The sequence below is a fragment of the Dermacentor variabilis genome, chromosome 1 (genome assembly GCF_050947875.1).
Source record: "Dermacentor variabilis isolate Ectoservices chromosome 1, ASM5094787v1, whole genome shotgun sequence".
In the NCBI taxonomy this organism is placed as follows: Eukaryota; Metazoa; Arthropoda; class Arachnida; order Ixodida; family Ixodidae; genus Dermacentor; species Dermacentor variabilis.
Genome location: NC_134568.1, coordinates 224,037,233 through 224,064,148, shown reverse-complemented (window position 1 = coordinate 224,064,148; position 26,916 = coordinate 224,037,233). Strand labels below are relative to the sequence as shown.

General features: G+C 48.4%; 1 protein-coding gene across 11 annotated transcripts in view; it reads right to left on the bottom strand.

The window, feature by feature from the left end:
* vimar (visceral mesodermal armadillo-repeats) overlaps positions 1 to 26,916 on the bottom strand; it is a 386,590-nt gene that overhangs the window by 184,692 nt on the left and 174,982 nt on the right. For 2 of the 11 annotated variants that reach the window (XR_012822810.1, XR_012822811.1), the window contains exon 16: positions 4,229 to 4,293. The exons of the other annotated variants lie outside the window; for them this stretch is intronic. The gene's annotated coding sequence lies outside the window, so the exon portion shown is untranslated. The remainder of the gene's footprint in view (positions 1 to 4,228; positions 4,294 to 26,916) is intronic. 11 annotated transcript variants of the gene reach the window in all.

Below are 26,916 nucleotides of genomic sequence, written 5' to 3'. Positions count from 1 at the left end.
ATCAGTTCTTCGAAGGCCTTTACCGCTACACCTTGACTGTGTTGTAGCCAGGAATGATTAGCCTAGCAAAGGCAACGGCTACTTTCACTGAAACCTTTAGAGATAGCCAAAAAAGAGAGATACCGAACAACTCGAGGATGTCGTGACACGATTACAGCAAAATCCGAAGCGCGAAGTGAGCGCGGACGCTGTGGAGCACTCGAATTCAGCTGTGTCATTCGTTCTTTAAGAATTCTTAAGATGCCCAGACATACCGACATTTTACTCAGAACGGCACAATTCGTCTAGCTGTACCTCAATTAAAAATCATCTCGCGGCGACATGAATATGCGACATGCATATGCGACATGCATATGCGACATGCAATAAAATGCAGGTCTCCTGTTATGACCTGAGAGCGCAAGCAACTTTAAAAACTCCTTTAGTTACGGATACATCAAAAGTGTGCGCAGTAGTGCGAAGTGAAATTAGCTGAGCTTGATGACCTTCAGAAAGCAAAATTCTGTTACCTACTATCAGTATAATTCGGTGACAATCCCACCAAATCGGCTAAGTTCAGTTTGTTCTCTATGCACACTTAATATATAATTTCAGTACACTGTACACTGCCGACCCTCTACTCTGATAGTTGGTTTTTCATTTCCATGAATATACCACAGAAAAGGAGTTTTATTAAGTCGTAAAATTTGAAGACGCCATAATATTATATTTATGCTGTTGCAAAGAGAACAAAGAAAAAAAAATTAAATTATGGGGTTTTACGTGCCAAAATCACGATCTGATTATGAGACACGCCGTAGTTGGGGGCTCCGGAAATTTAGACCACCTGAGGTTCTTTAACGTGCACCTAAATCTAAGTGCACGGGTGTTTTCGCATTTCGCCCCCATCGAAATGCGGCCGCCGTGGCCGGGATTCGATCCCGCGACCTCGTGCTTAGCAGCCCAACACCATAGCCACGAGAGAGAGAGAACAAAGACGATGACATCGGCAGACGACGACGAAACTGTTATCGCTAGCTGGCTAGCTGTATTGCTACCTGATGCAGCACGTAGTATACTGTCATGCTTACTGCTGTACGCCAGCTTCCTTCATGCAACGATATTATGATTCAGGATCATAAAAACCATTACGAAATGTGGGCCGGAAAAATAAAAGTTATCCATACAAGAATAATGAAAGCGTCCTTACTCGCCCCGACCTCAGAAAATCAATAAGCCTGTTAGCCTCACTCGATATGTCAAATAGCCAGGTAAGCGCAGAGGAGAGAAAGCAAGCTATGCAGATTTCACACGCTCCTTTCCTTGACGCGATGAAGCGCGCCTTTGAAAACCGTAATTAACGATCGATTAGGGTGCAGTTCAAGCGAACTCGAACCGCTCTAGCGGCGCGCTGCACCTTAACTCGGCTTCCGTTCGCGGCTCGGCAGACGATAAACTGGCTCGATACAAATACGCAAGCATGCCATAAAAGCAACGCGCCAAGAAGGAAGGCGAGAAGGAGAGAGGCCGTGGAAAGGGGTTCGGGCCAGGGAAGTCGGAGGAGAGCGTCAGCAAGGGCGGAGCAAGGGAAGCGGGCAACGCTTTGCTGTCGGGTGGCCGCGGAGAGGATACCGGAAGCAGTAAGAACGGAAGTGAGAAAGACCAAGAGGTATAACACGACGAGGAGCAAAGAGGCGCCTCGATCCATCGGTTGCCTGCTTCGCGGCTGCGCACTTTCAATCTCCCCGCTCTCGCCCGTGTGCCGGGCAACTTCCCTTTCACTTGTTCTCGTCGCAACTCTTCTGTTTTTCTTGCCATTTTGGTTCCAGTTCCTGGTGATACCGGAAGCGGGGAAGCCAGCGGAAGAAGCAAATGAAAACGCCGGCCGCGAGTCCCGAAGGAAAAGCAGGAAATCCGCCTCGGAGGCACATCCAGGCCCGTCCAAGCGGGCGCTCGAGGTTCTGTGTGCGCGCAGGGCTCGGAGAGCGGCCGAGGTCGGTGGGCGAGAGAGAATCGCGCTCACCATCGCAGGGACAGGAGGGGCGGCGGCTAAAAACGAGGAGCTCGCTGGCGGAACGGAGGAGGGAGAGGGGAGAGAGACCGCTTTGTAAGAAAGTTATAAAAGGTAACGTGCGCGCCAGTTGGAACCAGATCGGAAAACAGAAGGGATGTGCAGCAGCAAGTGCGAGCAGAGAAAAGCGTCGAAAAAGATGAGCGCAGGAGGGCGGGGGAGGCGACTGAAAAGCCTGCGGCGTTCGCGTGTAACGCGAATCGGTGGAGGGCAAGGCTTGAAAAACGAGATAACAGGAATGGTCACAAACCCGATCCCTACTCGAGATTCGCTTTAACGTCTGGTGCACGAGAATGGTAGGATCCAAGTGAGCTGCGCGAAGCATCAAGAGCATAAGGATATAAATGCGGATAGCAATTCTTCAACAAAGAAGAACCGTGTGTCATAATTAATTTCATAGTGTCAGTATCTTGACTCTTTCCTCAAAGATAGCAAACCTAAGGTGCCTCATGGTACCATACCTTAAGAGCTTTTCGAAGCCGAATCCCCTTGACCACTTTAACATTGACTTGAAAAAGAGCGTAAGAGATCATTAAACACAAAATAAATGTGCTGCATAATCGTATAAGGTAACGCTGTGGGACTTGGCAGCAAGGTTCTCTTTGAGATTTGTTGCGGTGAGCACATATGTTGTCTGTCGTCAGCTTTGTTTGCAACTCCTGAAAGTAACCCGGAAGCATCCATTTTCGGCAGGTGGTTGCTGCCAGAACCTACGAGCGTATGTTGTGCGAAAAACGGAATATAGGAGCCGCGAGAGAAAAGCATCATGTTCGCGGATGCATAAAACCATCCGGCAGCCATCGGCCACTCGCCATGACACGCGAGTCTGTTTCACGTTTCGAGGGAATGCGTGCGCAATTACGGCTGTCTTTTGTCTCCGAGCCGCCATCAACAATGCGCGTCGATACGGGCGCGGCGGTGAACACACGGGCGCTGCTGCTGCCTATATATTTGAGGACGAAAACGGTGACCGAGAGAAAGCAAGACGGCGGGAACACACTGGGGGGGAAAGCCAGAGCAAAGAGTGGCAGTGAAACGAAAGGCGCTAAACACACTAGCGGAAAGGGGGAAAAGGGATGCGCGAAAAAAAAAAGGTAAGGAGAGGAAAGAAAGTGACATAAACATATGAAGAAGAGAGGAGGTGAGAGCAGAGCCGCATTGCCTCCGCAGCCCATAAATCAAAAAGTCGGCCATAGCTGAAGCGGGTCAGAGTGGGAAAGGAAGGATCTCTCCCTGCCAAGTAAAAAAGCCAAGCCTCGTCACATGAGGAAGGGCGGAAAGGGCACGCCGGTGGGAAGAAAGGAAGAAAGCAAGGGACAGAGGCGAGAGCTGCTGAAAAAAAAAAGAAAGCGGAAAGAGGGACGCGCCCTGAGTGGCGGCTGTGCCGAACTTCTCTTCCCCCGCCCGTCATCTCGGGGAGGGCGCACTTCACTCCCTTTGCTTCCGTCGGTCTGGAGAGATGTCTGATGAGAGGAGGATGACGGGAAGCAGTTATTTCTATTTAGGACGAGAATCTGGGGGGGGGGGGGGGGGAAGAGGGCAGGGCGGTAACGCCGATGCAGCTCATGAAGTCGCTTTGTTGTAAGCAGGTGCTTCGAGGAGTGAGCGACAAGCCTGAATGTTGTCATCGTCAAAGGCAGGAAAGCAAAGCTGCAGAAGTGCAGGATATGTTCCAGTCATGCGATTCGCTTGTTTACCTTCCAGCGTCCTTTATCGACCTGGGTTCGAGAAGAAGCTGCGGTATTTACAACGGGACTGGAACTACTTGTTCTTTCTTTCTTTCTCGTGTGCGTGTGAAGTTTTATTTTCTCCATAACCGTAATCAGCCGATAGAGCTGCAAAGCATAAAGGCGTTTTCTGGACAAGCAAACGTCATAGTTTAAAGAAACTTAATAAAGTTATTTATGATTCCTTCTGTAATCAAACTGTAGATCACTGAATTAGCGCAGTTGCTCTGCCACACTCAGCTGGCTGGGAGAAGTTTTCTTCTTTTATGGCATTTATCGGGAGCAAATACGGTGTCACACGTAAAAACTCCTTGTAAGAGTATATCATGATGCTGCTCTTTTGCAAGAAGCCATACATATGCCGCCGTATTTGCTATAATGAATGTCAAGGAAAAAGAAAAATTCTGCCAGTCTGTGGTGTGTGCATAATGGTGTTGTTCATCGTACTTACATCCGTGTTGCGATACGCAGCGTGTTAGCAGCGCTGTTCACAGTGAAGCCTCTGCGAAGCCAAAACTGTTCGGAAAAAAATAACACTGGTTGCATCCTACTGTTTCTTATTGTGCGGAAGCGGTAACAAAACAAAGATACTAAAACTGGCTGTATTGCAAGGGCGAGCTGTTCAATCACCGAATCCTTAGAAAGAATACATAGGATTTTCTATATTAATCATGTACCACAACATTTCCGACATTAGGAATACTTACAGACCCAAGGTATGCGAGCACATATTTAATGAGGTCTCCATTACGAATTTTCGAAATTTGAAATGGAGAAATTTTCAAATCTACCTGAATAGAAACACAAGATACAGCCTTCGTTGCACTTTTATAACAGTGAAGGAACCTAGAACAAATAGGACAAACCATCGCACGTAAATTATCAAATGAAAGACTATGCGTTTATGCAAAATGTACCCTGACATTGCTGATCAAGCTAAAAATTGTAAGACAACTCGCAAGTCTAAATGTGAAATACAGAACATGTTTTCTTCTGATTGCAGAGCGTTTGGTGAATGAACGTACCTCATTTTTATTGTTCATTTTATTAGCGAAGGAAGGAAGGAAAAAATGGAGAAGGAAAGGCAGGGAGGTTAACCAGTTTAGCTTAACCGGTTTGCTACCTTACACATGGGAGCGGGATGGGGGGATGAAAGATGAAGACGAGAGAGAAAGACCACATAACACAGCCCACACACAAGTTACAGTCCGTCACTCTTGCGCGGTACGTGACATCACTGTCACAGCCGCTTGTCCAAGCCCGTCTCTTTCAAAAACCGAAGTAGTCCCTTCGTCGCCTTCAGCTGCGATGTCCTCTGTCGGCGATATGTGAAAATAGTTGCAACTGACAATGGTATATTGTCAAGGTGCGCTAGAACTGACGCCAGGGACTGTCTCTGAACATTATATTCAGGACAGTCGCACAGAATGTGTTCTAGCGTCTCCTCGCAAAGATAGGCATTGCAGAGAGCGTTGTCGGCCATTCCAATGTGAAATGAGTAAGATTTCGGGAAGGTCACCCCTAGCCATAAGCGATAAAGCAGAGTGGCCTCTCTTCGGTGGAGTCCAGTTGGCATACAGAGATGCATCAAAGAGGGCAGGTCGTATTGACGATTGCTCCGGTTGGTCTGGCTGCTTGGTGTGCACCATAGAGAAGAGCGTGATCTCCTGTGCAAGCACTCGAAGTCTTCTGGCTGCGTCGGATGGTGAAAGTGGTATGGCCTATTCCTGTGTGTTTTCAAGAGCTGCTCGAGCGGCATTATCGGCGTCTTAGTTTTCTATGACGGCGCAGGGACTTGGCAGCCACTGAAGCGTCACGTGATGCCCTTTCTCATGTGATGATGGAGTAGGCATCTAATATCGAACACGAGCTGTTCGAATGGTCCTCGACGCAGAGCTGATAGCACAGATTGTAGGGCTGCCTTTGAGTCACTAAAGACTGACCATTGTCGAGGTGGTTCCCGATTGACGAGACAAAGTGCAGCGCGAAGAGCAGCTAGTTCCGCAGATGTCGATGTCGTTGGGTGGTCAGTCCTAAAGGTGATGGTAATAGCTCTTGCTGGGACAACCACAGCACCAGACGAACACTGGATGTTTGTGGAACCATCAGTATAAATATCTACACTGTCCGCGTACCTCTCTTGCAGAAGAAGCAGAAACAGTTGTTTCAGCACAGGCGACGACAGCTCAGACTTTTTCCCGATTCCTGGTACACTGAGATGGACTGTGGGGCTGATAAGACACCAAGGGGGTATCGATGGTTTAGATGCAGTGGTGAAGCCCGCGGGAAGTTTGTCATTGTACTTGATGATAGTTTTAGAGAATGATGATTCGTGCCTGTCTGAAGGTCGTGTTGCAAGGTGGTGATAGGAGGCACGTGCAAAATGTCTCATGTGCGTTCTCAGGGTTTCCATCGCAATGTGAGTTTGCATAGAATGGTCCCGAGCAATCGCAATAGTTGCCTCTGTTGACGTGCATCTGGGCAAACCAAGGCAAACTCTGAGTGCTTGAGCTCCTGCCTGCAGAACACGAATATTTGTCTTGCAGGTTTTGTTCAGTACAGGTAGACTGTATCTTTAAAAAAACGAGAAAGAGAGCTCTGTAGAGTTTCAGCATTGCATCTGCTGACAACCCCCACGTCTTTCCTGTCAAGTATTTAAACAACTGGGAAGTTGCTGTCAGGCGCCGTTTCATGTAGGCCACGTGCGGGCTCAAACAGGGGTTTCGAACAATAATTACACCAAGAAATCTGTGGGTTCTGACATAATAAATGGTCCGCCCATTGATTGAGATGACATAAAGCGTCATTGGTTTGCGAGTAAATGCCACTAGTGCGCATTTTTCTGGTGATATGTTGAGACTTTGTTTACACAAGTAGCTCGCTGTCAAAGTTACCGCTCTTTTAAGCCGCGCACGTATCTAAGGACGTGTGACTGCCGGAGTCCAGACACAGATGTCGTCTGCGTATATTGAAATTTTGATGGTAGTTGTCAAGTATTCAGCAACTCCAACAAGAGCGAGGTTGAATAGCGTCGAGCTGAGAGCACCGCCTTGAGGAACGCCCCTGCTGGTATAGCGTCGCGTAGTTGGGCCATCGTCAGTTAAATCCTAGAATGATCTTGCAGATAGGCAACATGCAATCCACAAAAAGGCTCGACCACCTAGGCCAACCGTCGCAAGAGCGTCGAGAATGACCTCATGTAATACGTTATCGTATGCCCCTTTCAGATCTAAGAATAAAGCGGCAGATAAACGCTTACGGGACCTTTCGTGCTGGACATATGAAACGAGATCAACTACATTGTCGATGGAAGAGCGGTCAAGTCGGAAACCAGCCATGAAATTCGGGTAAATCTTGTAGTGTTCAAGATACCATTCCAGGTGGCCAAGGATCATCCGTTCCATTATCTTTCCTGCACAGCTGGCCAGTGCTATTGGGCGGTAAGAGGTGAGATCTAGTGGGGATTTACCCTGCTTCAAGAGTGGCACCAGGCGGCTTACTTTCCATTCGTCAGGAACACTTCCTTCCTGCCATGAGGAGTTGTAAAGACTCAACAATTCTCTCCGTGCGGATTCTCCGAGATAGCACAAGGCTCGGTATGATATACCATCTGGACCCGGAGATGAAGAGCGCCTGCAGAGAGCAGTGCCACCTCGAGCTCGTCCATTGTAAAAGGAAGGTCCATGCGGCAATCACGGGAATGGGGGACGTCACCTCGGGCTGGAGGATCTGGACGAGTCGCTTGGTCTGCGATCCGCGCACAAAAGTCTTCTGCGACATCGATGTCTTGCCGCCCTTGGAAACACGCGAGCACCTTGAATAGAAAACGCTGTTCCGGAAGGCAACGCAGACCTTGCACCGTTTTCCAAATCTGAGACAATGGCTTGCGGGGGTCGAGTGTCTGGCAAAACATTGCCCAACGTTCCGACGCTAATCTATCCATACGACGCTGAATCTTCTTTCGCATCCTCCTGGCTGCCCTAAGGTCATGGATTGATTTTGTACGCCGATATCGACGTTCCGCCCGGCGACGAAGTGCTCGAAGTCGCTCTAATTCTATGTCGAAGTCGTTTCGCGTGGAAGAGATCGTCATCATGTGAGTGGCGTTTTGCATCGTATGTTTAATTGTTTGCTCTAACCCTGAGGGTAGGCCCTCGCGGCAGGCATCTTCCATATCAGATTTGAAGTTGGCCCATTGAATCGTCCGAATGGTATCCCGCGGGGCCAGATATAGACGACAAGCCTTTGATGTTCAGATAGGTGGGAACGTGATCACTCCCATGTGTCTCAATATCTGGAAACCATTTCACACATCTGGCGAGAGAGTTGGAGACGAAAGCAAGGTCTAGGCAGCTGCCGTATGTCACGCCTCGAAGAAAGGTGGGGCTACCATCGTTCAGGAGAGTAAGGCCATAGTTGTAGGCGATGCTTGCTAATCTTCGTCCTCTTGCATTTGCCCTTGTACTTCCCCATGCTGGATCGTGGCGCATTGAAATCTCCTATGATGACCCATGGGGCGGGGCAACCACTCAAGATATCCGCTAATCTTTTAGTATCGAAATTGCTGGAAGGCGATATATACACGCCTATGAGAGTAAACAAGAGTTTGTTTACTCACCGTCGCCATGTGAGGTTGGTGGATTGTGTAGTAGCCGGCTAGCGTTGGGGTTCTTTCGGCTCCTATCTCTTGCAGGCAGATAAGATCAGGTCTTATGGGGGTGGTGCAGAGGTATTGCTTAAGGAGTCCTTGTTTTCGTCTGAACCCTCTGCAGTTCCACTGCCATATTTCTATGTGTTTGGCTTATGGTTTGGGGCCATATTGGGCGGCTAGGTGGGCTGGCGGGCCGGCATCGCTCCCAATGGAGCTGGCACGGCTGCGATTGCGGGAGGGACCTTGATCGCATGACGAGGCGCGTTTGCGGCTTTGAGTCTGGAGCGCCTGAATTGATATTGAGTGTGAGTTTCGTGCGGCAGTTACCTGCGCGAGGTTGCCCGCTATGGTTTCAACTTTGGCTTGAAGCACGCTGAATAGTTGGGTGACATTTTCGGTGAGGGAGCGGACTACTCTCTTCTCCATGTCCTGTAGTGTTTGCTGTAGCGTTTGGTGTGTCACTACTTCATCGGGTTGCTGCGGGGGTGTGGTGGGTGGCGGCGCAGTGTTTTGTTTGATTACTTTGTCTAGTTTGGCCATAAGCGCTGTGATCTTGGCGTCTTGTTCTGCTATCCTAGCATTTTGCGCAGTTATAATAGCTTGTAGTTTAGGGATTCGGGTGTCTGTTGGAGGAGCAGAGGAATCCTTGCCCCTGCTTTCCCAGCTCACCTGCTTGGTTGTGTCTTGGGCGGGTTGCTGCTTCTTTCTCGGCATCGGTGTGGGCGGTGTCCGCATTTGTTGTGAGTGTGGCTGCTGCTGCCGGGCTCGGGTTCTCGACCTGGATCGGCTCCTGGATTGGCTGCGGCTGCGGTCGGCTGAGTCCTCGTCCTCGGAGTCGAACCATCGGTTATTGTAGATCTTGGGGAGGCCGTCCCATCGAGACAACCTTTTCTCTTCGTTGTTGCGGGTGGGTGGCAGCTGAAGCGCTCTTGGTGGCTTCAGTCTCTTGGGGTATTCTTTGGTGCCGGTTTCGTGCTGACCACCGCAGAGTCCGCATTTCGGCTCACAAACGTGGGTGGGGGGTGGGTTCGGCATGCCGCACCGGCGGCAAACCGGCGTGTTGGGGTCTGGACACACATCCGGGCGATGTCCCGGCTGCATACACATCCAGCAGAACTGCCGGGCCGGCCTATATTGGTAGCATGGGTATTCACACCCTCCGTGGTAGACCAGCTTGGGTAGGTGGGATCCTTCTATGGTGAGCAGCGCTGTTGTAGATGCGCCCAAGATGCGGGCGTCCAGGATCTCGATGCGGGTGTCCCGCACCCACAGTCCTTCCATGAGGGTTTCCCTTGTGTTGTTGGGGTCGAGTCCGTGAATGATCCCTCTGCTGGTTTGCGGTGAGAACGGGACGTATGCTCTCACCGGGTGGGCTTGGTTGTCCAGCTTAAGGTGGGTGAGTTGGCAGATCTCGTCAGCGGCCTCCTCGCGCGGGGTGCTGACTATCAGGATGTTTGAGCCCATGTGGGGGCGCACGACGTATTTCCCCTCCGCACGGGTGGGGTTGTGGCAGGACTTGACAATTGCTGCCGCGATAGCGTGGTTGGGGTATTTCTTGAGGGCTAGGCCTCTCGTCGGCCGGATGACTACCTTCAGATCTCCCTTTGGTAGGGGTGGCATTCTTGGGCGACGAGGACCGGGCTTTCGGGTTATGCCTTGGAACAGGAGATTGCAATTCGACGGAGTGCTACTCACGGATATGGCTGATTCCGATGATGAGGAGGTCTGTGTTTCCCGGGCGGCACTGCGGAGCTTCTTCGCCCGATGCTTGCTGAGAGCGTACTCCCACGCGGGACCGTGGGTAGGGAAGCTCGCAGCTGAATCGGACGACGATGTCAGGAGGCCTGGGTCTTGCGTGAAGTAATCACGAGAGTCCATATCGGAGTCTTCGTCAGGGAGGTTGACCATGGATGGTGTACGTTGGTGGCCGTTGGAAGGGCCCGGACCATCGGGCGAATCTCCGGGGGCCATTTCAGCAGTCGGGGTGGCGGTTTTACAGTCGGAGAGCCTAGCGCGGCAGGGCCGCGCAGGCAAAGTCCGATTGGCAACCGGTTTAACGGCTGGGCTCAGGGGCGGCGGGCCAAAAAGCGTGGGAGCACAGGCGGCGGCGAGCCCGTCGGGCCGTTCGGCGGGATGTGACCAAGACTGCCGGAGGCGCGATAGCAACCGTCGTCGGAATAGAGGGACGACTCGCAGGTTATTGGGGTGGGGCGGGAGCCCATCCGCAACACGTCTGCTCCGGTCGGCTGTCGCGGAGCGAGTCTCCGCGCACAGTAGGACGCACTGAAGCCGATGTTCTTGAAGAACTTCAGGAACACATGAATAGCTTTCTCCGCCAGCGACGGAACCAATAATTTTCGTTTCAGAAACTGTTCTATAGTCCAGTCGGCTTAGTGCGGTTCGCTCGATCGAGGTGCGCTTGATCGACGTCGTACGGCGAACAAGTGCACAACAGGTGTTCAATAGTTTCTGCATATCCACAAGTGTCGCACGTTGGTGCATCGGCCGTACCAATACGATAGGAACATGCCTTCCAAATGCGGCGATTAACCCATGAGTAGGTAACCGCGGTTATGTAAATTACTTTTCAGATGGCTTATTATTTGAGCTGCAGGCTATACACTACGCGGTAGAAGCACTCGTCAACGAAGCCCCCAGCTATACTGATAGCCTCAGCGCAGTTAGACAACTCAAACAAGTAACGAAAACGCTGCGCACTTGTGAATAGGTTCACAAACTTCACAAGTATTCACGTCTGAACATCACTGTGCACAAGGCGCAGGCACTGACCACAACAATGACCTTGCTCACTCTGTCTAGATATCCGTAACTATTCCTCTTCCCTCTGACCTCCCGCTCTGTTTTCATTGCCAGAAAATCTAGCCTTTGGCGTGACACGCGTACCGTCATCCCCCGTGTTCCCTCCTCCACAATCTTTCTCCTGTGGAGGAAGTCTACCTCCGGTGAATTCAGGTCTAGGTGATCTATACACCAGTCATCACTTGTACTTGGGGTAGCCCATATGAATATATATGTCCGAAGTGTTCCGTCCCTGCTTCTGCAGCGGATGCCCGCCATCTAGTTCGGACGTGTGCTAGGAGAAAGACAGTTCGCGAAAGTGTACTTAGGGGTGTGAAGTTTACAAGTAACCAACCTGAAGACTACGAAGGATGGCTGCTGGACAATACATCTCATTAATCGCTTTTACAATATCTGCATGGAACGAGACCACATGCTTACATTTAATTTGATTCTGACGTTATGCCAGCGTAGACACCCAAGCAAGGAAAAAAAACTACACCCAGCCATAGGCGGTAGAGCAATAATGCATTGCTGCGGGAGAGGCTAGTTGGCACTTGCACCTGTAACAGAGGGTCCCGGGCACGTACGCGGCAACTATAGAGACGCTCGGAGAACTCCAGAAAATCGTGTGTCGTGCGAGCCAGCAAACGAAGTCCTCTTGCAGCGCCCGTCCTCGCCAGTGAGATTGAAAGCGTCTGGTCACTCCGTAGGCAGAACAGACAGCCTTCTCAGCGCAGTTATTGCTGACAATTTCACAATAACCCGGAAGCCCAGGCACGTACCCAAAGGGGGGCCCGTGAGGGCCCAGCCCCCCCCCGCCCCGAAGTGGCATACCCCCCCCCCCTCCCCACCCACGCCACCACTCCTCGCACATTCCTAAAGCGCCGCCAGATCAATGTTGAGACTTGGCAGCTATTCATCGGTCAGCATTTTGCTGCCTTTTTCACTCCTTTTGGATGGCGGTAGTTATCGGCATCTCTTGGGATGCGAAGGCCAGTTTTCTCATAGATTCGGCGCCCGCGCGATTAACTCGAGATGCGTTCAGTTGTCACCATCTATTCAACTGTCACGCGCATAGCTGTTGCTTTTGTTAGTTCAACCTTCTTTGTTTAGGCTGATCCTGGGCCCAGGAAAGGGGTTCGGTTGTTAGTCAGCTGGCCTGTACACTGGTGGAACGAGTTGCGGGCGGGGAAAACGCCAATTGCGTTTAACTTTTCCTTTTGCTTCAGTATTTCCTCGAGTGATGGCTCGCCGCGACGCTGGCAGATGCCCTGAACCATATACACGTGATATGGGTTAGATAAGGTGGGAAATAAAATAATGTGAAACAACGTCCATCATGAAACCCTGCAATAACCCTTAAACCCATAAGCAATATGACTGTCACCCGTTACCTAGTCTGGTTCTTCCCTAAGTGTACGGCACTTTTCGAGCAAAATTGGCAACTGGAAACAAAAATCGCAAGGAGTTGAGAAATTAAGCGATCTACAAAGGGAGAGAGCCAAGACAACAACCAAGCTGCAAGGAAAAACGAATAATAACAATTTTAACCGTTGTTTATGAAAATATTTATGGATCAACGTCTTTTTATTTAAAAAGGAAATACAGAAAACGCCGCCGGAAGTGGAGAACAATTACGTATTTTGAATGACGGTTTTACAGTTATCGGTCGAACCGCCTCACGTAGCCACTTCTCTGCTGTGCTTATGTGAGTGTTTTTCTAACCTTTCGCGGTGGGCGCAATACGTCTAGAATCGCAGTGTCCTGCGCTCTACGCGGTTGTATGGGACTGGCGGCCACACCGCGTTACGCAACTTCCCAAATAACAATACGAGTCGGTTTTCGCACTTGGTAGAGCAGTTAACGAGGAATCCAAAAGTACTGTGATTGTTCCACAAATATATATTTCGCAATAATTCTTCAGGAGCTAATACAAAAAACGCTACTATAGTCGGACACAACTTAAGTCTGCAGTGAAGCCTCGCCCACGCCCTCATTACAACCAGCCACTGTTACTTCACGAGGCTGCAAATAATTCGTACATCAAACTTTTCCTGTTACCCATATAAGGCGGTAACCAAAAAAGTTATATTATTAGCGCTTAATTTTATACATTTTCCCTCGCCTATTACAGTGGAATGACGAAAGCCTAATTCTTTATTGAACTGAAATAAAATGCTTGCGTCGCTGCAGCTATCTATTGTCAAGTTTCACTTCAGTTGGCAGTGAAGTTTCATGAGTAAAACGGGCTCGGCAGTGAAATGAACTGTACCGCAAACTTTTGAAGAGTGAAATATACTGAGGCTCCATACACTTTGTCCATGTCTGTTGCACACCTCATTGCTTCCGCAGTTGAAAAGACTCTTCAAGAACAACGGACGATCCAGAGCTATCAAGCACGACGCCATTTTGAAAAGGCCGCATGACGATGAATTTGTTTGCTTCTGTGATTAACTGGCGGAGTAACACAACCCCTCACCGTCCGTTTGCCGTGGTTTCTAAATGCTGTTTTTTCAAGTTGAATTCTACTGCAGAAATATTTATTTTACACTTTCGCTTCTTTACTTGTTCTGCGCTTCTTTCCTGCGTGAGCCCATTTGATGTCGTTCCTTGTTTGCCAAGTAAAGGAGAGGTGTATCCCACAAGCGTACCTGTGATATGCGCCTTATTTCATGTCTCTTTTGCCGGTTTACGCATCTTTGCGACAAATGGTGGGCGTTATTCATATTTGTACTAGAAAAAGTACCCCCCTCATTTGCATAGAAAGTTACCTTGGGTTGCCCCCCCCCCCTGGTGCACAACATTTGCAGGCTTGGAGTAACGCCTGTCACAGGCAAAAGATGACGAGAGCGAGATGGGCTATACTAATCCAGGTACAACCAAATTAGGAAGGCCCACTAAGCTTCAACAAGGCACTCCCTCACGAGAACAGGAATTGGCCTCCCTGGTGCAGTAATCGGCCGCCCCCTGCCACGTGGTTCACTGAATTGCCTAATGGCCCTCAGTCCCCAGCAGTTGCGGAGCAACTGACCAAGGCGACGGTGAGACCTGTAACGCAGCAGAGGGTGCTAAGAATCTCTGGAGCTGGACAGGCCGCCAATGGAAACTGACCCTATCAACCTTTAATTGCCGAACTCTGTCGAGTGAGGCTAGCTTAGCAGGACTCTTTGAGGAATTATCAGACATTGTTTGGGATATTATCGGCTTTAGTGAGATCAGAAGAACTGTTGAGGCTTATCCATTGCTGAATAATGGACATGTTCTCTGCTATAGAGGTCTTCTAGATAAGTAGCAATACGGGATAGGATTCCTAATCCATAATGACATAGCTGGCAACATTGACAAATTCTACAGCATTAATAAGAGGGTAGCTGTAGTCGTAATCAAGCTTAATAAGAGGTATCGATTAAATGTAGTACATGCCTACGCTCTAACAACCAGTCACGATGATGAGGAAGTATATCAGTTTTATGAAGAGGTTGAATTAGCGATGAGAAAAGTGCAAACTCACTATACTATAGTAATGGGCGACTTCAATGCAAAAGGGGGAGAAAGCAGGCTCTAGCGTTCCTACAGTCGACGGCGTCGACTGTAGGAACGCTAGGGGATACATGCTGGCAGAATTCGCAGAAAGGAATTAGCTTCGAATAATGAACTACTTTTTCAAGAAGCGTAGCAACAGAAAGTAGACCTGGAAAAGCTTTAATGGAGAAACAAGAAATCAAATTGATTTCATACTTTCTTCTGATCCCAGGATAGTAAAGGATGTAGAAGTGATAGGTAGGGTAAAGTGCAGTGATCATAGGTTAGTAAGGCTAGGATTCACCCGAATTTGAAGAGAGAAATAGCGAAATTGGTCAAGAAGAAGCAGGTCAACCTTGAGGCAATAAGGGTAAAAGCAGACAAATTCAGGCTGTACTTGCCAACAAATATGCAGCCTTATAACAAAGAGATGATGATGACATAGAGCTAATGAATGAAACCGTAACTCAGTTGGTTTCAGAGGCAGCAATTGAAGTGGGAGGCAAGGCACCAAGGCAACCAGTAGGCAAGCTCTCCCAAGTAACAAAGGACGTAATAAAGAAATGACAAAAAATGAAAGTGTCCAACTCAAGAGATATGATAGAATTCGCGGAACTGTCAAAACTGATCAACAAGGGGAAAATAAGTGATATTCGAAACTATAACATGAGAAAGACTAAAGAAGCCGTAAAAAATGAACGCAGCCTGAAATCAGTGAGAAAGAAACCTGGCATAGGACAAACCAAAATGTATGCACTAAAAGATAAGCAGAATAATATCATCAGCAATCTAGAAGATATGGTAAAAGCAGCGGAATAATTCTATGCTGACCTGTACAGTACCCAGAGGAGTCAGGATACCTCACTTAGAAACAGTAATGAACAGGATACAGAAACTTCTCCTATAACTATCGATGAGGTCAGAAGGGCCCTGCAAGACATGAAACGATGAAGGGCGGCAGGACAAGATGGAATAACAGTCAATTTAATCAAAGATGGAGGAGACATAATGCTTGGAAAACTGGCGGCTCTTTATACGAAGTGTCTATCGACTACAAGGGTCCCAGAAAACTGGAACAATGCAGACATTATACTAATCCACAAAAAGGGAGATGTTAAAGAATTGAAAAATTATAGGACCATTAGCTTGCTCCCAGTATTATATAAAATATTTACCAAAATAATCTCCAATCGAATAAGGGCAACACTGCATTTTGTCAACCAAGGGAACAAGCTGGCTTCAGGAAGGGATACTTTACAATGGATCACATCCATATCATCAATCAGGTTATCGAGAAATCCGCAAAGTACAATAAGCCTCTCTATATGACTTACATAGATTACGAAAAGGTATTTCATTCAGTAGAGATACCAGTAGTCATAGAGGCACTAGGTAATCAAGGAGTACAGACCGCTTACGTAAATACCTTGGAAAATATCTACAGAGGTTCCACAGCTACCTTAATTCTACGCAAAAAAAAAGCAGGAAGATACCTATAAAGAAAGGGGTCAGACAGGGAGACACCATCTCTCCAATGCTATTCATTGCGTGCTTAGAAGATATTCAAGCTGTTAAACTGGGAAGGGTTAGGAGTAAGGATCGACGGCGAATATCTCTGCAACCTTCAGTTTGCCGATGACATTGTTCTATTCAGCAACAATGCAGACGAGTTACAACAAATGATTGAGGGCCTTAACAGGGAGAGTGTAAGAGTGGGGTTGAAGATTAATATGCAGAAGGCAAAGATAATGATGAATAGCCGGGCAAAGAAACAAGAGTTCAGGATCGCCAGTCGGCCTCTAGAGACTGTGAAGGAGTACGTTTACCTAGGACAATTAATCACAGGGAACCCTGATCTTGATAAGGAAATTCACAGAGTGAGTGAGTAAAGTAACTTTATTTCGGTCCAGAGAAGACGCAGGGGAGACCCCGCGCCACCCGGCTAGTCCCACATAGGGACCGCCAAGCCAAGCTTGACGGCCCGATCGTGGCACTCTGGACGGCCAGGGTTTGGTCGTTGAGTTCAGGGCTGCCCAAGAGCGCAGCCCACCTATCCTCGCACAAGGAGGAGCCCATGGCTTCACACTCCCACAACACATGGTCCAATGTTGCCCTTAGTCCACAGGCAGGGCAGTCAGCACTGGGATATCTTTCAGGGTATATGGCATGAAGAACCGCGAGGTTAGGGTACGCACGGGCTTGTAGAAGTCGAAGGGTAACCGCCCGCGCCCTGCATAAGGCGGGGTGCGGGAGGGGGAATACCCGTCTTGACAGATAGTAGTGTGTGGTGATTTCATTAAACGTAAGCAAGGGTTTCCCGCGGGGCAGGGGGACTGCTGAGGTGGCGCGGTCAGTGAGTCCTCGCGCTGCCTCGTGTGCGCCCTCGTTAGGGTTAGAGGGAGAACCCTCCATCGACCCCAAGTGAGCGGGAAACCAAATGAGAGAATGCGGAGAGATGCTTTTGGCGTTTGGAGAATGCGGAGGGCCTGGGGGGAGACCATACCGGTTTGGTAGGCCTTAATGGCTGCCTTGGAATCACTATATATTGCCTCTCTGCGACCATCGAGCACAGCCAGCGCGATTGCAACCTGTTCGGCTACCACGGGCCTCGAAGTGCGTACCGTAGCGCAGCATTTGAGCCTTGAATTGGAGTCTACGATGGAGACGGCGAATGCCTCTTGTTGGACATATGCCGCGGCATCCCCGAAGCTTGCCTCAATGTGGTTATTGCGGATATGCTCGAGTAGAGCTGTACCCCTGGCCCGACGTCTGCCGACGTTGTTTGCGGGGTGCATATTGCGGGGAAGGGGCGCGATGTGCAGTTGAGACCTGATGTCGCTGGGAATCCGCACGGCTTCGGGGCACTGGTCGACAGGATTGAGGCCCATCTCGTCGAGTATCTTGCGGCCCGTCGGGGTGCCGGATAGTCTGAGCAGCTGTGAGTGTTCTTGTGCCTCGATATTTCTTCGAGCGTGTTGTGGACTCCGAGCTTCAACAGGTTTTCGGTGTGGGTGCTTGCAGGTAAGCCGAGGGCAAGCTTAAAGACCTTTCTGATGAGGGAATTGAGCTTATTCATCTCTGCAACATGCCAATTATGCATGGCCGCCGAGTATGGAAGGTCGCAGAGAATAAAAGCATGTATAATGCGGATGAGATTGTCTTCCTTGATTCCCCGGTGCCTGTTGGCGAACCTCCGAATGAGGCCGAGAGCACTCTCCGTCTTGGCGGCGATCTTTCTGAGTGCGGTTCCATTGGCACCGTTAGACTCAATATACATCCCCAATATTTGGAGCGAGTCCACTCTGGGCACCGGCGACCCGTCACCAGTGAAAATCCGTATTTCGCTTTCGGACGCCGGTTTCCAATCACGATGGCCGCCGCCTCTGGGTCTTTTCTTGTAGAGAAGGAGCGCAGATTTCGATGGAGAACATCTGAGCCCAGTGGGGCGGAGGAAGCGTTCGGTCGCATCGATGGCGCTCTGCATGGCGGCTTCAACTTGGCCGTCGCTCCCGCCGACGCACCAGATGGTGATGTCATCTGCGTAGATGGTATGGTTGATTCCTTGAATCTTCGCGAGCTCCTTAGAAAGCCCGATCATTGTGATGTTAAATAATGTTGGCGAGATGACTGAGCCCTGAGGCGTGCCGCGTGAACCGAGGGTGATCTCTTGCGAAAGGTATCCTTCGATCTTGAGCCTTCGTCTTGCAGTGGACATAAAACAGGCTGATGATGATGATGGTGGTGGTGGTGGTGCCCTCCCCCCCCCAAAAAAAATATCCTGGATACGTGCCTGCTGAAGCCACTGAAGGATGATATCGTGCTCTTTTTCCACAGCATGATGGTTAAAGTTCTATTTTTCAGATACCTGCTCGTAGCAGATAGAGCTGCTGCGCTATCTGCCACAAGTTCTATGTTATAGCGTTAGCCAAACGTTAGCCAACAGTGGGGATAATGTTACTAAGTTTTACAAGTGCAGGAATATGCCTTGTCTATTTCAAACGACCACGTTTGGGGCTGTTATGAGCATACCCCGTTTCCCCCCTGCGTACATTTGTGACGCAACCGCTTGTTTATCCCGTGCTACTTTGTGCGAATGTGTCAAAGTCGATCTAAGGGTCGCGAAGCTGCGGGCAGAAAGCGGTCTAGAACCAATTGTCACCGACATCAGCAGTGATTGAAGCGCGGCTAGTTGAGGAGGGGACAGAAATTCAAAAAGAAAAATAAATGTTTCATTTAAAACGAGACTGTTTGATTTCATTCAACTAAAATAATATTCCCAATCAATGCAAATTCCCAAATGTACGCGTGGTGAGGACAGAAAACACAACTCTCTTTTGCTATATCATTAACAATAAACGCCCCTTATTCAGCGCCCTTATTCAGAAGGTGGCGTTGCACTCACGCCCCCTTCTATATATATATATTATTAGGGGCGTGAGTGCACGCCCCTATCAATTTCGATACGATGCAGCCATGGAGGAAGAAAAAAAATTTGAGAGGCCCTGACGTCATTCTTTGTGAAGCTCAGTGACGCCGGAACTTGTCGTTACTTCGACATCTTTTCGGGGCAGATTATCCTCACTTGTTTACATTTCTGGCCTTCGGCGCACAACCACCCGGGCTACGCCTCCCTGCGCGCGCCGTAATGATCGAACCAACGGATCCAATCGCGGCGTACATATACCATCGCAATGCCGTTGCCTAAGTAATTTCGTCCGATTACTGTGCTCTAGGGTCGAACAACTGAGTTCATAATGAACTCCGCAAGTTAAACTGTGAGGCTGGTCTCCCGCTATTTTTTTGCTGGCTTTCCTGAAAATAAATCTGTGCATTCTCACTGCACTGCAAGAATCCACAGGCGATGACCAGCAGCACATTTTACGCACATCACGACCAGGGGCGTAGCCAGGGGGGGGGGAAGGGGCTCATGGGGCTTCAGCCCCCCCCCCCCCGAAATTTTTTCGTGCTGTACATGGACCGTCGACCAAAGCAACCCCCGGCGCTAGAAATAATTCTGAATTTTGTCTAGAATGGGGGGGGGGGGGTCTTTTTCATGCTCGAAAAGACATTTCCCCGCGAACATTGTGAACTCGGGCTGGATTTCGCGGCAACGCTCATGCACCGGGAGTCATATAACGCAAGCAGCCCCATCCGAGCACAAAGTTTCAAGGGCGTTTTGATGGCGAACGGGTTCGCCGCGGAATCGCGCGGAGGCCGCGGAATCTACGGAGCGCGTGGATGTCAGTTCCGAAACTTTATGGGTATAACGTTCTCATAAGCTTTTGAAGTGAAAGGTGCATTGACATTTCCAAAGTTGTGCTTTAGATATTCAATTTCGGAGATTTGTGGGTTTGATGTTGTTATAAACATTTGACACCAACTGCTCATTGACTTTTCTAAAGTCTTAGATCGGAACATACAACGAGACAAGCCAAATCAACACACTATCAGGCAAGTTGACAAAGCACGCAGCGAGGTCCGATGAGACGAAGCGTTGTGGTGGTTCATTTGTGCCGTCATGTCCCATAAAAAATATCAAAATTTTTTTTCACCTATGCCAAAGCATCCATGTCAAGACACTGAAGCCAGCCAGTGTAACTACGGTCTTATCGATTTCTTTTCTACTTTGACTTTTATTCGCGAGGACACATTGAGTCTCTTCAATTTTTTTCATTCTCGCTACCCTATATCCACGGGCTGCCAGAGCCAGCCAGAGCGCATGCGTTTTTCTCGTGTTGCCCCAACCACCACGCGGGGCACTGTGGTGCGCGTTTAGTTTTTTCTGGCTGATTGGATTTTCGCCTGGCAGAGTTTTGGACACCTTCTGGCTAGCAGACGAGAAAAAGAAACAATGGTCGCTCAGCGCCATCACTTTGAGGACTCGACGGATTGCACCGCGTTCGCTTGAGCGCAACCTCTCCGGGAAGTCTTGTCTCGCCGGTGTAGGATACGGAGCACTATGCGTATGGTTCTCGGTGGACCAAGCGTCTCACGTTTTCTTCTATATTCATTCGGTAGTCACATTCGATGCCCAAAGTAGGCATTGGATATTGGCCAGCTTACTCTCCTTTGCATTTTTTTTTCATATCGGCGCCCCCGCCCCACAAAAGGAAAAAAAAAATACATTGTTGCGGAGCAGCAAATTGTCGCATGGTGAAAGTTCGATTTTGTTACTTCTTTTGCGGAAAGTAATCGGCCACGGTACATTTCATTTGCCGGATACTCTTATTATATTAGTGTGATAGTAATTATATGGACACTTCAGGCGCATTCCTTCTGTCGCCGTCACTCTCATGTTTCGTATGAAGTCCAAGGGCGATAACTTCTTGACCGCGCACCGCATGCTGTATGTGCGAGTGAAAGCATGCGGGAGGGAGGAATGGGTGAGCCCACGATGGCAGCTCAGTCTTGTGTGCGCAAATGAGAAAATCGGGGAGCAAGCGCGCCGCCTTCCGTCGCGCGCGATACATCGGGGGGAGTGGTTGCAATGGGGGCGGGATCTAGGATTCTGTGAATCCGTGATGGCGCAACATGTTTATTTGCCTTCTTTGACGCATTATATACAGTGAATTATTCTTAGATACGTAGATTTATTAGACTTACATGTATACTTAAATATCTTGTTGCGAGGTTTTCTGTATACGTGCAGTGAACTTTTTTCCATTTACACTTTTTTGCCCTTTATGAAGTATTTGTATATTCCATCGTAACTTCGCATTTCTAATGAACGAACGCGAGTCAAGTGAAAGTGAGCCTACCCATCTCGCGCAATAATGGTTCGGTTCATCATATGCGAGGCATGCGCGTAGCACACAGGCATCTCTCATTTACAAAAGTGACACGCAGGTGTGAGGGCAAATCTTCTTCAATGCTCTCATACACTAGGTTGAACATGGTTGCGTGACGTAATGGACTTTTCAGAAGTTGAGCAGCGTGGTGCTGTGAGAATTTTGACAGCTGAAGGTGTTTCCCGAAAAGAAATTAGTTGCCGTATGGCTGTCATGTACGTTGAACATTGCATTTCATTGGCCACTGTGAAGCGTTGGAGTAAACGGTTGAAAGAAGGATGTGAAAGTTGCAAAGAGGATCGAAGACCAAGCCAAAGCCATCGTGCAATCACCCCCAACAAAATTGCAAAGGTTGATGAGCTGATGAGACAAGAACGGAGGATACGCATCGATGAACTGGCAGAGCATATGAACATCAGTCACGGTTCGGTTCACGCCATAATTCATGAACATCTCGGTTATCGGCTCTTGCGTGCGCAATGGACGGATAAGATTTTTAACCACCGCCAGAAGACTTCTGCGCTGCCTTGACTCATCTCATCCGGTATCACAATGAAGGTGACGACTTCTTGTCTACAACTGTGATCAGGGACGAATCATGGTGCCACTACTACGACCCTGAAACACGACGGCAAAGCTTACAGTGGAAACATTCGAGTTCACCACCCGCAAAGAAAGCAAAGGCCGCCGTTTCCAGCGAAAAGGTGTTTTTGGCTTTTTTTTCTCGATCGTCAGGGGCCATTACTGATAGAATTTGCTAAACCCGGAGAGGCTATCAATCGTTTCAGATATTGTGAAACGCCGGATCGGCTGCGTGTCGCAATCAAGAACAAACGACATGGAAAATTGACGAATTGGGTCATCTTGTTCCACGACCTGGCTATGGTGTTGGGCTGCTGAGCACGAGGTCGCGGGATCAAATCCCGGCCAAGGCGGCCGCATTTCGATGGGGGCGAAATGCGAAAACACCCGTGTACGTAGACTTAGGTGCATGTTAAAGAACCACAGGTGGTCGCAATTTCCGGAGTCTTCCCTACGGCATGCCTCATAATCAGAAATTGGTTTGAGCACGTAAAACCCCATAATTTATTTTTCAATTGTTCCACGACAATGCCCGTCCCCACGTCGCTAGTGTGGTTAATACAAAACTGGCAAAGCTCAAATGGGAAACGCTGCAACATCCGCTATACAGCTGAGACCTGTCGCCTTGCGACTTCCACATTTTGGGACAAATGAAAAAACAGCTCAAGGGAAACAGATTCGTGTCGGACGATTACGTGAAAGAGTCAGTTGCAGGCTTTCTGAAGCAGCAACCCAAGGAGTTTTATGAGAAGGGAATCACGCGACTGGTTAGTCAATGGGAGAAATGTCTAAATGGTCATGGAGACTACTTTTAAATAAAGTACCCCGTTTGTCATATATGCGCATTGGCTCACTTTCATTTCACCCGCCCTCGTATATTTTGCAGAACGGCTTTGTATACGTGCGCTCTATTGGTACAATAATTTTGGGGCAATTACTCACGATACACGATCGGTGACAGCTGTTCCTGCATAATACATTGGAATAAATGACAGCGTCATTGAGGTTTTTCACTGGCTGTTGCATATGTACAAAAATGTAAACAAGGTTCTTGATTGACAAAGTTTCATAAACATATTTGTCCTCAACATGTTCACTTCATAGCCTTTACATTTTTCATATCAGTGGCATACACTGCTTTGCTGGTTTCGAACTGATATAGTTCTAAAGTTCGTGCGATATTTTCTTCACCTATTAAATAGACAAAAACACGGAAGCATTGATATCAGTTATTTCGGACACAATTTTTGGCACATACTAGAACATCTTCTAATCAAGAAATACATATTTTACTTGTTTTGACAGTGCGTAGAGTTCAAGTATTCCATTGCAGCATCTTCGGCAAGGGCGATGCAGTTATTATTCATGTATTTGATTCCTCGACAAATTGTTTATGAAGAAGCTCTGGCTCGGGCACAACTCCGACGCGGCCTATACATGTAAAACGCAGAAAGGCTTTTCTGACATAACCCCTAAATCGCTTTTAATGAAATTTGTTGCATTTGAGAGCAAAAGTTATATTCTAGTATCTGTTGGAAGCGGAATTTTGATTTAGGGCCTGGATTTTGTTTTAAATATTTTGAAAATTTTGATAGTGCCAAAGAAATAGAAGCACGACGTTTACAAACTAATAGATCTGCATCAAGAACAGATGTCGCGGTTCTGTAAACGGCATCGATTATAAGAGTCAAAGCGGACAAATTTGGGATGTCAATTTGTACCTTACGTAACTTGGTTACGTGGTGTACAAGGGTTCTGCAAAAGCAGTATTTCCATAATATTAAATTTTTTTTAGATTCATGAGTGACATATCAGCTTTGTCCGCTGTAGATGTACTATTAGATGCGATTCACGGAATTGTGATATTATTTTTCATTGTTGAGTTACAGAGTATTAAACGTGATAGTTTCGTTTCCTGGAAATTTTGGATTTTGACAATTTTTAATGAAGAATTGACAACCTAAATGAAAACTTCGAAACCAGAAATCAGTAGAATTCAAGTTTTCTTTTTTGATGCAACAAACCTCATCAAATTTGGTGCAGTGGGTACCGAGAAAAACGAATTCATTTTCTACATGAATTTACATAGGAGCACCCTCCCGCCCCCTCCCCCCGAATGAAATTTCTGGCTACGCCACTGATCACGACCTGTGGCTGGCCCATCTGCAGTTTATGAGAGCAAACACATACGCTGACAGTGGCTTTATAGGAATCGTTTCCCTTAATGGAACAAGTTTCGGAGATGGGGGACACACCGCGGAGATGGGACGAGCCACAGCGCGCCCTCACAGCGCGCCGCAGACAGTGTATCTACACTGACTGCGGTCTGAGGTATGTTGTTCTCACGCTGTAAGTGAAGCTTCACGGAAACAAAGTTCTGTGCTATCTTCCGCGTGGTGCCGAGCAGTAAGTGCATATACGTGCCGTTAGCGCGTTGACCGGGCCTACGTGCGATCATCAGCCTTTTGGTGTGCGTTTGGTTTCGCGCTAAAAGGTCGAGAAGCCCATCGAGTCGAATTGCGGGGCGTTTGAAAATATGGCTCTAGTGGCAGGCCACAGAATAGAGTTTCGAGTCTTTGACAACAAAATTGACGTCACTTCTGCTTTGAACGGAGCTCAAATCCGATTGCCTTAATGTCTACGCTTTAACGTGGTCCCAAACTAGATTGTGCTACAAATGATCACGTAGATCGAATGGCGCGCTCACGCTGAGGCGCCGCTAAAGGACCAAACCAAAGGCGCTGCGAGTGAACTGGACTGATGGTGCCTCAATGACGGCGTGGACTGGTGCGGAAACTCGCTCCGCGGCCCAGTTCAGCTTTCGTTACCGATACCAACTCCGCCTGTATGCGCTAAGATTGGTGCTTTTCTTTCAATTATAACTTGCTGTTGATCATCCTTAGGCTATCGTTAGGTCAAGGCATTCTAGGGAATGACAAAGTATAAGCAAAACGTAATTGGAAAGGTCCTGCGATAGCTTTAATTTCCCCCAAACAGCCACTCCTCTTTCTTTTTTTCCAATTGCAGCTTTCTTTGTTCCCGCATAGTTTCAAATGATGTTTATCGTAAGACTTTCATTCAAACATTCATCATCATCATCGTATCATCATCATCAGCAGCAGCAGCATTATCCTATTTTATGTCCACTGCAGGACGAAGGCCTCTCCCTGCGATCTCCAATTACCTCTGTCCTGCGCCAACCGATTCCAACTAGCACCCGCGAATTCCCTAATTTAATCGCACCACCTAGTCTTCTGCCTTCCTCTACTGCGCTTCCCTTCTCTTGGTACCCATTCTGTAGCCCTAATGTTCCAACGGTTATCTAACCTGCGCATTACATGACCTGTCCAGCGCAATTTCTTTCTCTTGATGTCAATTAAAATATCGGCTATACCCGTTTGCTCTCTGATCCAAACCGCTCTCTTTCTTTCTCGCAAGGTTATGCCTAGCATTCTTCGTTCCATTGCTCTTTAACTTATTCTCAAGTTTCTTTGTCAGTCTCGAAGTCTCCGCCGCATATGTCAGCAACGGTAAAATGCACTGATTATACACCTTCCTTTTCAATGACAATGGTAAGCTTCCAGTGAGGAGCTGACAATGTCTGCTGTATGCCGATCCAACCCATTTTTTATTGTTCTACGAAATTACTTCTCATAACCAGGGTTCCCTGTGATTAATTGACCTAGGTAAACGTACTCCTTCACAGACTCTAGAGGCTGACTGGCGATCCTGAACTCTTGTTCCTTTGCCCGGTTATTCATCATTCATCATCAGTGGTGACGGAGGCACGGCCAGGAGCAGTATGCTTCAATTTCCACGCTTCTGCCTTTTACAGGCTTACCTGGCTCCTTTTCTGGTTCTGCAAGCGTCGTCGGTGCAAGCATCGCCATGTTCCACACGTGCATGGCCGTTCCCGTCCCGCAACTGCTGTTACCGACTGCCTGATTTTCAGCCGCAAACGAAATCAAGGCCAGATGCAAGCACTATCGTCCCATCCTTCTGCGCATGGTCTCCTTGCACGACATAAATGGACGGCGGTGCAGCGGTCTCTTCAGTGGGCACGGAGGCACGGCCCGGAGCAGTATGCTTCAATTTCCACGCTTCTGCCTTTTACAGGTCTGTAAGCCATATTCTTTGTACGCTAAGAAAAATGATAATCGTTGTTTGGTCCTGCTTCCGTGCCCGGAAGTGCTTGCTAACATTGCCTGCGATTGTTTTTCGATGCTTTTTTTGTTACTTCGTTCTGGTGATGTGGAAGCAAATCCGGGCCCTGACAGGCGAACTAAAGCCCTGCTCGATATGGATTCATTGCCTGATGACCCTTCCGAAAAGATGACAGTCATATTTACCCTAATTAAAGACCTTCATACGCGCTCAACTCATTCCGCTAAAGTTCAGAACGAGTTGGCAACTGATGTTAAAGATATAAGGACGAGCCAAAAGAAAATCGAAGCTCAAGTTGCATCAATCCAGAAGAGGCTTGATGAGCTTGAAACAAAAACTAAATCGATTGAGCTCCTAGAGCGCGCTGTTGATCACGTAGAGGACTCAGTCAAGTCGGTTGACGCCCATCTTGACCATTTAGAATCCCGCCTGAACGAGCAAGAGGACCGCTCCCGGCGCAACAACATAATTCTTCGAGGCATTGCAGATTCTCAAGAATCGTGGGAACAATCCGAGTCCAAGATAAGGTCCATCTTAGCAGGTGCGCTTGACGTCCTGTCGGACAACGCGATCGAGCGCGCACATCGCTTAGGATCATATTCGCAAAACAAATGCCGCCCTATGATCGTC